Source organism: Dromiciops gliroides, chromosome 2 (assembly GCF_019393635.1).
Source record: "Dromiciops gliroides isolate mDroGli1 chromosome 2, mDroGli1.pri, whole genome shotgun sequence".
Lineage (NCBI taxonomy): Eukaryota > Metazoa > Chordata > Mammalia > Microbiotheria > Microbiotheriidae > Dromiciops > Dromiciops gliroides.
Genome location: NC_057862.1, coordinates 263,200,031 through 263,210,359, shown reverse-complemented (window position 1 = coordinate 263,210,359; position 10,329 = coordinate 263,200,031).

The following is a 10,329-nucleotide window of genomic DNA, read 5'->3' as shown; positions in this document are numbered from 1 at the left end:
CACACAGCTAGTACATGTCTGAGGTGAGATTTTGAACTCGGCTTCCTGACTACAACCCTAGCAATCTGTCCGCTGTGCCACCTAGCTGCCCCAGTTTCTAGTCAGCATAGATTGATCACACTCAGATTGGGACAATGTATGTCCAGGGACTCTATTCTGAGATGACAAAGAATGCCCAAAGATCCAACACTCTGGTTCTTACTCAATCCAGGTTGCGTTAACCCCAGAAAGAAAAGGATCGCCAAAGAAACTAGGATGCCCAGCCGAAGACCAATTGGAACTTACCACCTAATGTGAAAGTACAGCAGGGGGAAAGAACATAGCCCTGGAACAAAGCTCTAATTCAAGAACTAAAGCTGAAGATTTGAGTAAATCAAAGAAAATGCATACGTAGATGAAAAATTATTGAAAAATTTAGACAACAAAAAGAAGAGAGTAATTCCATAAAATATAGCAGAGACTCAATGGGGAAAAACATTTTTTGAAAGAACTATGAGAATTCCTAGAAGAAACAAAGGAAGAGATTAAAAAAAGATTCTGCAAGAAAGAATTGGAAGGAGGATAAGTAATGGCAGGGAGGGAGTGATAAACCAAACCAAATAAATAGACACCCTAAAAACTAGAATGGACAAAAAATTCAATGATTATATAAAGATAATACAATAGAACCCAATAAAAATATCAAGAAATATAGAAAAATGAATGTTTCTGATATTAAAAACAATTGATCTGGAAAACAAGTCAAAGAGAAATAATGTAGGAATCATTGGACTCTCTGAAAACCATGATTTTTTTGTTTTGTTTTGGTTTCGTTTGGTTTTGTTTTTTGGCAGGGCAATGGGGGTTAAGTGACTTGCCCAGGGTCACACAGCTAGCAAGTGTCAAGTGTCTGAGGCTGGATTTGAACTCAGGCACTCCAGAATCCAGGGCCAGTGCTCTATCCACTGTGCCACCTAGCTGCCCCCCAAAACCATGATTTTTTAAAAATCTAGACATTATTATTTCAAGAAATCACAAATGAAAATTGCCCAGATATATTAGATCCAGAGGGCAAAGAGAGAAAGAATCCAATCATCACTTCCAGAAAAGAACCTAAAAAGAAAAATCCCAAAAATGCTATTGCAGAGTTCTCATATCAAATGTAAAAGAGTGTTACATGAATAAATAAATGGATGGATGGATAGATACTGAAATATTATACAGCTTCCATTGTAAATGAAAGAAGATATTGTATTACAATATTAAAAAGTTGGGTTTTTTAAAAATTACACCCAAGAATATCTTATTGCATGAAGCTGAGTATAGTCCTACAGAGGGGAAAAATGGGTCTTAATGGAATAGTAGACTTTCAAGTCAGTAGAAACTTTGAAATACTAACATAAGAATCCAAAAAATACTATAAAATTAAATTTTATTAGAATAATTGGGAGAAGCTTTATAATTTCTCATAATTGGGGTGTGTGAAGAGTATACAAACATGGAGGAAGGAATTGGGGAAGTGGACATCAGATGAACTTCACTTTTACAGACAAATGAGGCTAAATCTGAGCATTTAGAAAGAATCGCATAATAATGTAGTGGTAACATTCTAATTGAAGAAGAAACGTGTCTCTTCAGAAATTTAGTATATTAAAGAATGTTGAGGAAATCAAATTTTAAAAAACCCTTAAAACAAAACAAAACAAAACAAAAAACCCTACAAAACCTCTAGGGGTAGATTGGTTATGTCCTGAGAGTTTGAAGACAGGAAATAAAAAGGAAATTTAAAGGAAAGTCCTAATATAGAAAGGAGGAACAAGGATATGGAGCTTGCTATTTCTCATAATTGGAGTGAGAAGAAGGGTATACAAACAAGGAAGCAGTGGGGGTGGAAAGAGTGGGCATCAGATGTGCCTTTCTCTTATTTGAGATGGACAAAGGAGGGGGGACATATACTCAAAGAGTCTTGTGTAGAAATGCTTCAAACTCAAAAGTGACATGCATATAAGAGGAAAGATAAGTGGTGGGGTTGGGAGGAGAGAATAATCAAAAGCAATAAATTTCCTGATCTTGAAGTGGAAAGTAAATGAGGAAGGAAAAAAATGCAAAGCAAAGAACTCAAAGCTAAGGGAGCTGAGGGGCATTAGTGTTGTCCTTAGACAATTGTAGAATGGCTGAACAAATTGTGGGATATTGATTATGGAATTAATTGCAGAATTTAATTAATTGTGGAATATTATGATACCATAAAAAGTGAAACAGATAATTTCAGACAATACTTGGCAGTATGAATGAATACATTATAGTGAGTAGAACCTGGTATATAATTCATACAAAAACAGCAATTTTGTAAGGAAAAATACCTACAAAAATTTTAACTCTACTTAACTCAATAATCAACCATGTCTCCAGAGAATCTATGTTGAAGTATGGTACCCACCAACAAAGAGGTGATGGATGCAAGATGCAGAGGCATATATCTTTGGACATGGCCACACGTCCAAATGTAGATTAGCCTTGCTTGACTGTGCTTATCTGTTACAAGAGGGTGTTTCCCCACTCACTCACTTTTTTGTTTGCTTGTTTGTTTTTGTGGGGCAATGAGGGTTAAGTGACTTGCCCACACAGCTAGTAAGTGTCAAGTGTGTGAGCCCGGATTTGAACTCAGGTCCTCTTGAATCCAGGGCCAGTGCTTTATCTACTGTGCCACCTAGCTGCCCCTACCTCATTCACTTTTTAATTGCAGAGTGGAAGGGAAAAGGGAAACTAATAATAGTGATGTTTCCTTCAACCCCTCTGCCCACCAAAGGCCATTGTAACAGTCTTTGAAATGCACAGAAAAGAACAAAAGGAAGTTCAAAGGGAAAGATACAAGCAAACAATTTTTAAAACTGATATACAGAATTTATTATATATACTTTTTAAAAAAGAAGCAAATGATATATAATATTCACAGTTTCATATAGAATCCTTTTTGTGTTCTAATGTGTTATGAAAATTCTTTTTGTGTTTAAGTTCAGAATTAATTTTAAAAAAGAAATTAATGATAGTACTTTTAGAATCCCCAATAATGTTTCAACAGGAAAAAGGAATTTAATAAATTAATGCTTTGAAATTCAGACATTAGAGTTAGAACTATTTTCATACAGCTAATTGCACATGTCAGTGTCAGATGCGAATCCTTCATGATGGTTTGCAATTATGACCCACAGTCACAAGTAATACTTCGTTTTTAAAACTTAAGGAGTTTCCAAGAGAATAATGAATGTAATGTCATCACTCATACCCCCCTTCCCTGCGTGACATCCTGGTGTTTGTGTGAGCAGCAGGCAGTCTCTGGCCACAACACCAAGGGCTCTGATACTTTCATTATTTTCTGAAATTGTACAAACAGATGCTGTATTTTTTCTTGTACAGGAAGTTGTTTGAAATGGGGTTTTGTATAGAAATATTGTATTAAAAATTAGGTGATTATCCCCCCCAAAAAAAACCATGAGGAGCTTTATTTATTTATTTATTTGTTTGTTTGTTTGTTTTAGGGAGGCAATTGGGGTTAAGTGACTTGCCCAGGGTCACTACTTATTTATTTTTAACAAAAATCTTATATTCAACAAAGAAAACTCCTTGTTGGCATCAGAATTTTTTTAATGTCAAAAAATATATATAAAAGATATTTTCTAGCACAATCAATGAATCATGTATAAGTACAATGTATACAAGTATTTAATAACTCATGTTATTAAATAAAATGTCTGTAATTTATTTTTGATCCCAGAAAAAAATTCAATAATTTCTATAGCTATTTATACTTGAGTTACTAGAATCCAGTGCTATACTGACAATTCAAAGAGCTGGATTCCATAAAGGTAGAACTCAATGTAGATGCAGTTAGTTAAAGAAATCAATTTTTAGATTTATACTTCTTTGGCCCAGACATTGAAAGCCACTTTGTCTGGTTGCTCAAGGGGAAAGTAATACACTCTAGACCTGCTGAGCAACAATTGGCTTAATCTCTTTCTTTCTTTCTTTTTTTTTTTTTTTTTTTTTTTTTTTTTTGCTGGGCATTGAGGGTTAAGTGATTTGCCCAGGGTCAAACAGCTAGTAAGTGTCAAGTGTCTGAGGCCGGATTGGAACTCAGGTCCTCCTGAATCCAGGGGCTGGCTTAATCTTAACCAGTTTAGCTCCCCTCCACAAAATGTTTATTACAGAAAAGACAATCACAGATAGGGAACAAGCATATTTATCAAATAAAGCAGTAGAATAGTAACGAGGAAGTTATATTGATTAGCTTAAATAAAAGAATAGGAATACCATCATCTAAACTAACCAGTAAATGGTAAGGAACCATCTGTCATTTGTTACCAAGACAAAATCTGAGTCCAACTGAGGAGAAAAATATCTCACCCAAGAAATCCACTCTTACCAGTCTTTGAGGTTGTATGCCCTGCAATCAAGGGTCATGTTGAGATGTCAATTCCTCCCCACATGTATGTGATATCAGGGGCCATTCAAAGTCTGTGTCCTCCCTCCTCACCCCAACTCTCTCTGCTAGTCAGTAGTCTGATTTTCCTACAAGAATACAGTTTTATGGGATCAGAAATCTCTCATCCAGTTGGGACACACATTTCCCTAAATAAACACACAGTATATAATGAATAGACAATAAATGTTGTGCCTTTCCTGTAATAATATGGTACTGCTTTCTACTATTTTAAAAATAATGAATTAGAGCTTTCTAAATAATAGATTCAAAAATCCAAATTAATACCTGCACCAATAATATATATCTAACAGCTATGGTGGTATAGAGTCATTTGACTAAAGAGGAAAACTGCTCCCTTTCTCTGCCCTTCACTCTTCTATGGGCAGAGTCATTCTTTCCCAACTCCTCAACTCTCTTAATATAGCTTCTTGGAAGAGATTTTCCCTTACTAAATGTCTTCTACTTAACTTCTCCATTCATGGTATTGGCAAGAAATGGGGGATGAGGGCCTTTAACCTATTTCAGAAGAGAACAGTGGAGAAGGAGGGGTATTACTAGTGGTCATGAGAAGCAAATAACTCTGGTTCTCTACCAAACCTCCTCTTCTCATAGGAACACCATTAACTTGGATTGTACCTATGTTGTTTTTGTTTTTGTTTGTTACCAACTAGATTCACTTAACCTTTTTTCTACTTTTAAGCATCAGAAATATTAATGTTTTCATAAAATATTTTTAGTTTATCTTGATCCTCCAACTGGTGATCCCAGAAAATCACCTAGAAAGAATCCATCTCTCTCTCTCTCTCTCTCTCTCTCTCTCTCTCTCTCTCTCTCTCTCTCTCTCTCTGTATGTGTCTTGCTATGTCTTTGTCTCTCTCCCATATGTTATGTATACATGGAAGAATATATATACCCCCATCTCTCTGTCTCTGTCTTCTACCCTTTTTTTCTTCCTTCCTCCACCTCCTTCTTCTCTCCCTCCCTCTTTCTTTCTCAGATGTTTACAAAGGATCATTTTAATTTTGGTTAACACATTTAGATTTATGGAATTTGGTATTCCCAGTGATTTCATAAGCTAGAAGATTTTTGGTTTGTGTTTCTTTTCAAAATAGGAAGAACTGTTGATTGCAACGTTACATAGAATTCCTTCTCCCATCACCTTACACTATTTTCCTATTTGAAGTTTTAAAGTTATGTATACATATTATATATATATATATATATATATACACATTAACTTGGATATATGTATATACACATACATACACCCATATATAAATATATATATATATATATACACACATTAACTTGGATATATGTATACATATATACACCTATATATATGTGTGTGTGTGTGTGTGTATATATATATGTGTGTGTGTATATATATATATATATATATATATATATATATATATATATATATATATATACATGCATATATCCACTAAGTGGTCATATTTGACTTAAAATGATATAGCAGCTGAAAAATTCACTCAAGAGTTTTCCAAATTCATGAAAAAGGATTTATAGGTGTATAAGTATAGGTGAAGTAACTCTTTTGAATTGTTATTTTCAAGATTATGTTGACCCCAAAGGAGGGAAGGGCATGGTTAGACATTGAGAGTGCAGAAAAATACTCTATCTTTTTCAATTCAAACAATGTGGAGGCTTAATGACCCTATTTCCAGCCATTATTAACTAAAAAGCTAATACTTTCTGGTAACAGAGCTTCTGGTTGACTGAGGAGACAGAAAGACTGATGACTCATGATATGTCAAAGTGGAATTAAATGTTTATACAAAAAAAAAAAAGACCTCTCCCTCTGTTCCCTCTGTTGGACCTTTTCCTTCTTTTATTTCCTGGCAGTAAGTGAGGTAAAACTTTTGAACAACTGAGTAGGGAGAAGAGCCACTATCTCCCATTCAATCACTGTACACACATCCAAGAGCAAATATTGCCTCTGTTTCTTTTGTGTTTATTTTTCCTGATTGTAGGGAAATTCTGAGGGGAGTATCCAGTTGACTGAAGATCCACTAGAACTACCAGAGGTTTTACCAGAAACCAGAATCAGTAGCAGAGTCCCAAGGAGTGGTAGTGGCTAATGACAGAAGAACACTTGCATATGGAGGTGAGAAGACATCCCTCAAGAACAGAAGTAGCTTCATGGATCAAGACTCCTCTTGAAAGAGAGAAATACTGGCTATTAACCCCAGAAAGCTATGAATTCTTGTAGCCCAGTACAGAACTTTACCTAAGAGGAGCCTCATGAGGACTCCATGAAGGAAACAGAAGATTTACAGAGCCAGGAGTTGGGAGGTACCCCATAAGAAAACATGTCCTCTAAATATGTGCCTTATTACCATTAAATTTTAAATTTAAGTGCATTATCTTCAGGGACGTTGTATGTACAAGGAGAATGTGTACTCTGTTTTGGACTAGTGTTCTTCTCATGACTTTTCAGAAAATCCCTCAAAGTTATAATAGAGTTCTACAGATTAATTAATAAGGGGAAATACACTGTGATGGGGGCTTATAATAATGGTACTAGAAACTCTGATCCCTCAGGTGACACCTTAAACTTTAAGGAGAATATTTCCCATTGAATTTAGAATCCAACTTCAGCTACACACACATGCACATACATACACACACACCCCAAACTTCTCTTTCAAAATTTTCTGCTGATTTTGTAATTTCCAAATCAAATGATCTTTTCTCAGTCCTCATCTTTCTATGTATTGATATTGTTGACTGCCCATGCATCTAGCATACCATAACCTCCCCAGGTTTTCAGCCATCCACTATCTCTTACCCCACATATCCAATCAGTTGCAAAATCTTGCCATTTCTACATTAATGATATATTTTTCATCCAACCATTTCTCTTGACTAAGTTCAGGCTCCCATCATACCATACCTAAACTATTAACAGCTTCCAAATTGGCCTTCTTGTACTCTATCTAGTCCATCTCACACTGAAGTGATTTTCTTGAAGCACTTATCTAATCAAAGTATACCCCTACTCAATCAACTATAGGTTCTCCCTGTTGTCCTAGATCAAATATTCATTCCTATGTATAGCTTTTAAATCTCTTCACAATCTGACCTCAACCTATCTTTCCAGCTTCTTTGAACCTTACTCCCCCAACCACACTCTGCAAACCAACCAAACTGGCTTGTTACTGTTCTTCATACAAGAGACTTCTTCACCCTTCATAGCCTCTGCCCTGGCTATCCCACATACTTGGAATGTATTCCCTGCTAACATCCACCTTATAAGACCCCCTCTTCCTTTAAGATTAAGTTCAAGCACCATCTTCTACCATGAGGATTTTTTTTTTGCAGGGCACTGAGGGTTAAGTGACTTGCCAAGGGTCACATAGCTAGTAAGTGTCAAGTGTCTGAAGCCAGATTTGAACTCTGTCCTCCTGAATCCAGGGCTGGTGCTTTATCCACTGCACCACCTAGCTACCCTACCATGAGGATTTTAATGATCCCCCTAATTCTTTAAATTTTTTTAATCTTACTGATAGCCTCCCTCTCAAACTCCCTTATACTTATCAACTTTTTATTTATGCTGTATAAATTTTAATATGTACTTGTCTTCCTCATTAGAATGTATGCTCCTTGAAAGTAGTTATTCATAGTTATATCTCCAGAACTAAGCACAGTGCCAAGGATATAGTTTTTGTTCCTCAATCATTTTTTGGTCATTTCTGACTCTTAATGACTCCATCTGGAGTTTTCTTGGCAAAGATGCTGGAATAATTTGTCATTTCCTTCTCCAGCTCATTTTACAGATGAGGAAATGGAGATAAGCAGGGTTTGCCCAGGGTCACATAGCTAGTAAGTGTCTGAGGCCAGATTTGAACTCAAGAAGAAGAATCTTCATGATTCCAAGCCCAGCTATCACTCCACCACCTAGCTGCCCAAAGATATAGTAGCTGCTTAATAAGTGTTTGTTGAGTTCATTTAGTAATTTTCTATTTATTTATATATAATGACTATATTTAGTCTGTATATGTGTTTGTAGATGTATTTGTTTTCCCCATTAGACTATAAATTCCTTTTCTGCAAAGATTGTTTCATCATTTGTATTAATAAATTTAAGTTGATTGAATGATTGATTCATTTTACATGTTTTGTTAATTTTGAATATGTTCCAAACTATATCTTCTTGACTGGGTGTATGGAACAGTAATTGTTGCACAGATGGTATTAAATAAATTCATTTGTTATCATTCTGAGTATATTCTAAACCATATGGAATGGGTTAGCCTAACTTAGACTAGGTCCTAGGTAGTTTAAATTCAGTATTAGAATAAAGCAAGACAGTCATTCAGTAGTCATTATAAAGAGATTTACTAAGCCTTAACACTAGAAGGACTGAGGCGTATCAAATTATGCGATGCATTTTTAAGTCTATAAAGCAAAGACAATAGTTTTTATTTCAAAATAGAATTATTATAATAAAATGTTTGGGTCAACTGATGTATCTGGGTTTTTTTTTGTCTGAACATAGAAAGGATACTCAACACAAGCAATACTTAGCTCAGGTAGACCCCACCCCTGTCAAATCCATTTGGAAGTTCATCAGGACAAATTTCAGTGACTCTCACAACCCCAGGTTATCCATCAAGTGGATATGAAAGGAAAAATGTGATTTTTATGCCTCTACAATATTTCAAGTCCTAAGTCAAGTCCACAGGGCCAGAAACCACTGAGAAGCTGCATTAAAAGAGATATAGCTTGAGCCTTAGTTGTCAAGTCCCAATCAAGTCCCAAAACAAATAGCAGAAGGAGAGGGATACCTGGTAGATAATGATCTCATTACACTCTACACATCCTTTGGTACTAAATTCCCGAGAATCTTCTAGAGGACTTTCCACTTTTTGAATTTGTGTGTGTGTGTGTGTGTGTGTGTGTGTGTGTGTGTGTGTGTGTACTAGACTTCACCAGCATAAAAAGCCTGGCATAGGCATTACCTAGAGAGTATATAGGAAAAACCAAAGAAAAATCAAAATAGACACAGAATAACAACAAAGCAAAATTTAACAATCCTTTTAAAGAAAGGATAAAATTTATCAGAAAGGATAAAATTATGTCAAAAATGAAGGCCAGAAATAAGAGGGTTTTTTTCTTCCCTCTTTGGAAGGACTAGATCTCAATGGTGGAAAGGGTGATGACAAATTTTCTCAGTTTATAGTGGGTCTCCTGATATAAGGCAGGGAAAATGACTAGGTGGAATACCAAGGCATCAGGGACATAGCACAGATGACACCTCTGATAAATTCTTCTTCTAATGTTGTTGTTATTGTTGTTGTTGTTTGTCCTTTGTTATGGAAGAGGACCATGACATGAAGGTGATGTCATGACTTGCAGTCAATTAGATTTAAGTGACTGAGGGCTGTGCAAGGTTAACAACCTCACTCTCTTCTGCAGAGCCATCTGGGTCCAGTGGCAAGATAGATGTCAGGACTACTGGAGATGGCCCCAGATATTTTAAGGCAATTAGGGTTAAGTGGCTTGCTTAGGGTCACACAGCTACTAAGTATTAGAGGTGAGATTCAAACTCAGGTCCTTCCAAATCGGGGCCAGTTCTCTATCCACTGAGCCACCTAGGTGCCCCTTCTTCTAATGTAAGACAATAATCATCAGCACATCAGGGCAACAGCACAGATGATGAAATCTCTGACACAGTCACTAATCCTTCATTATGCATTAGGGTCATCCATTGTAGAGTGGCTAAAAGTTCATAAGCATCTTGTATGCAAACTGTCCTCAAATCTAAATTGATACCAAGGCCCTTGTTCCCCACTCAAAATTCATTAGCCCACCCACTAATACCTCCTCTTTCTTGGGAG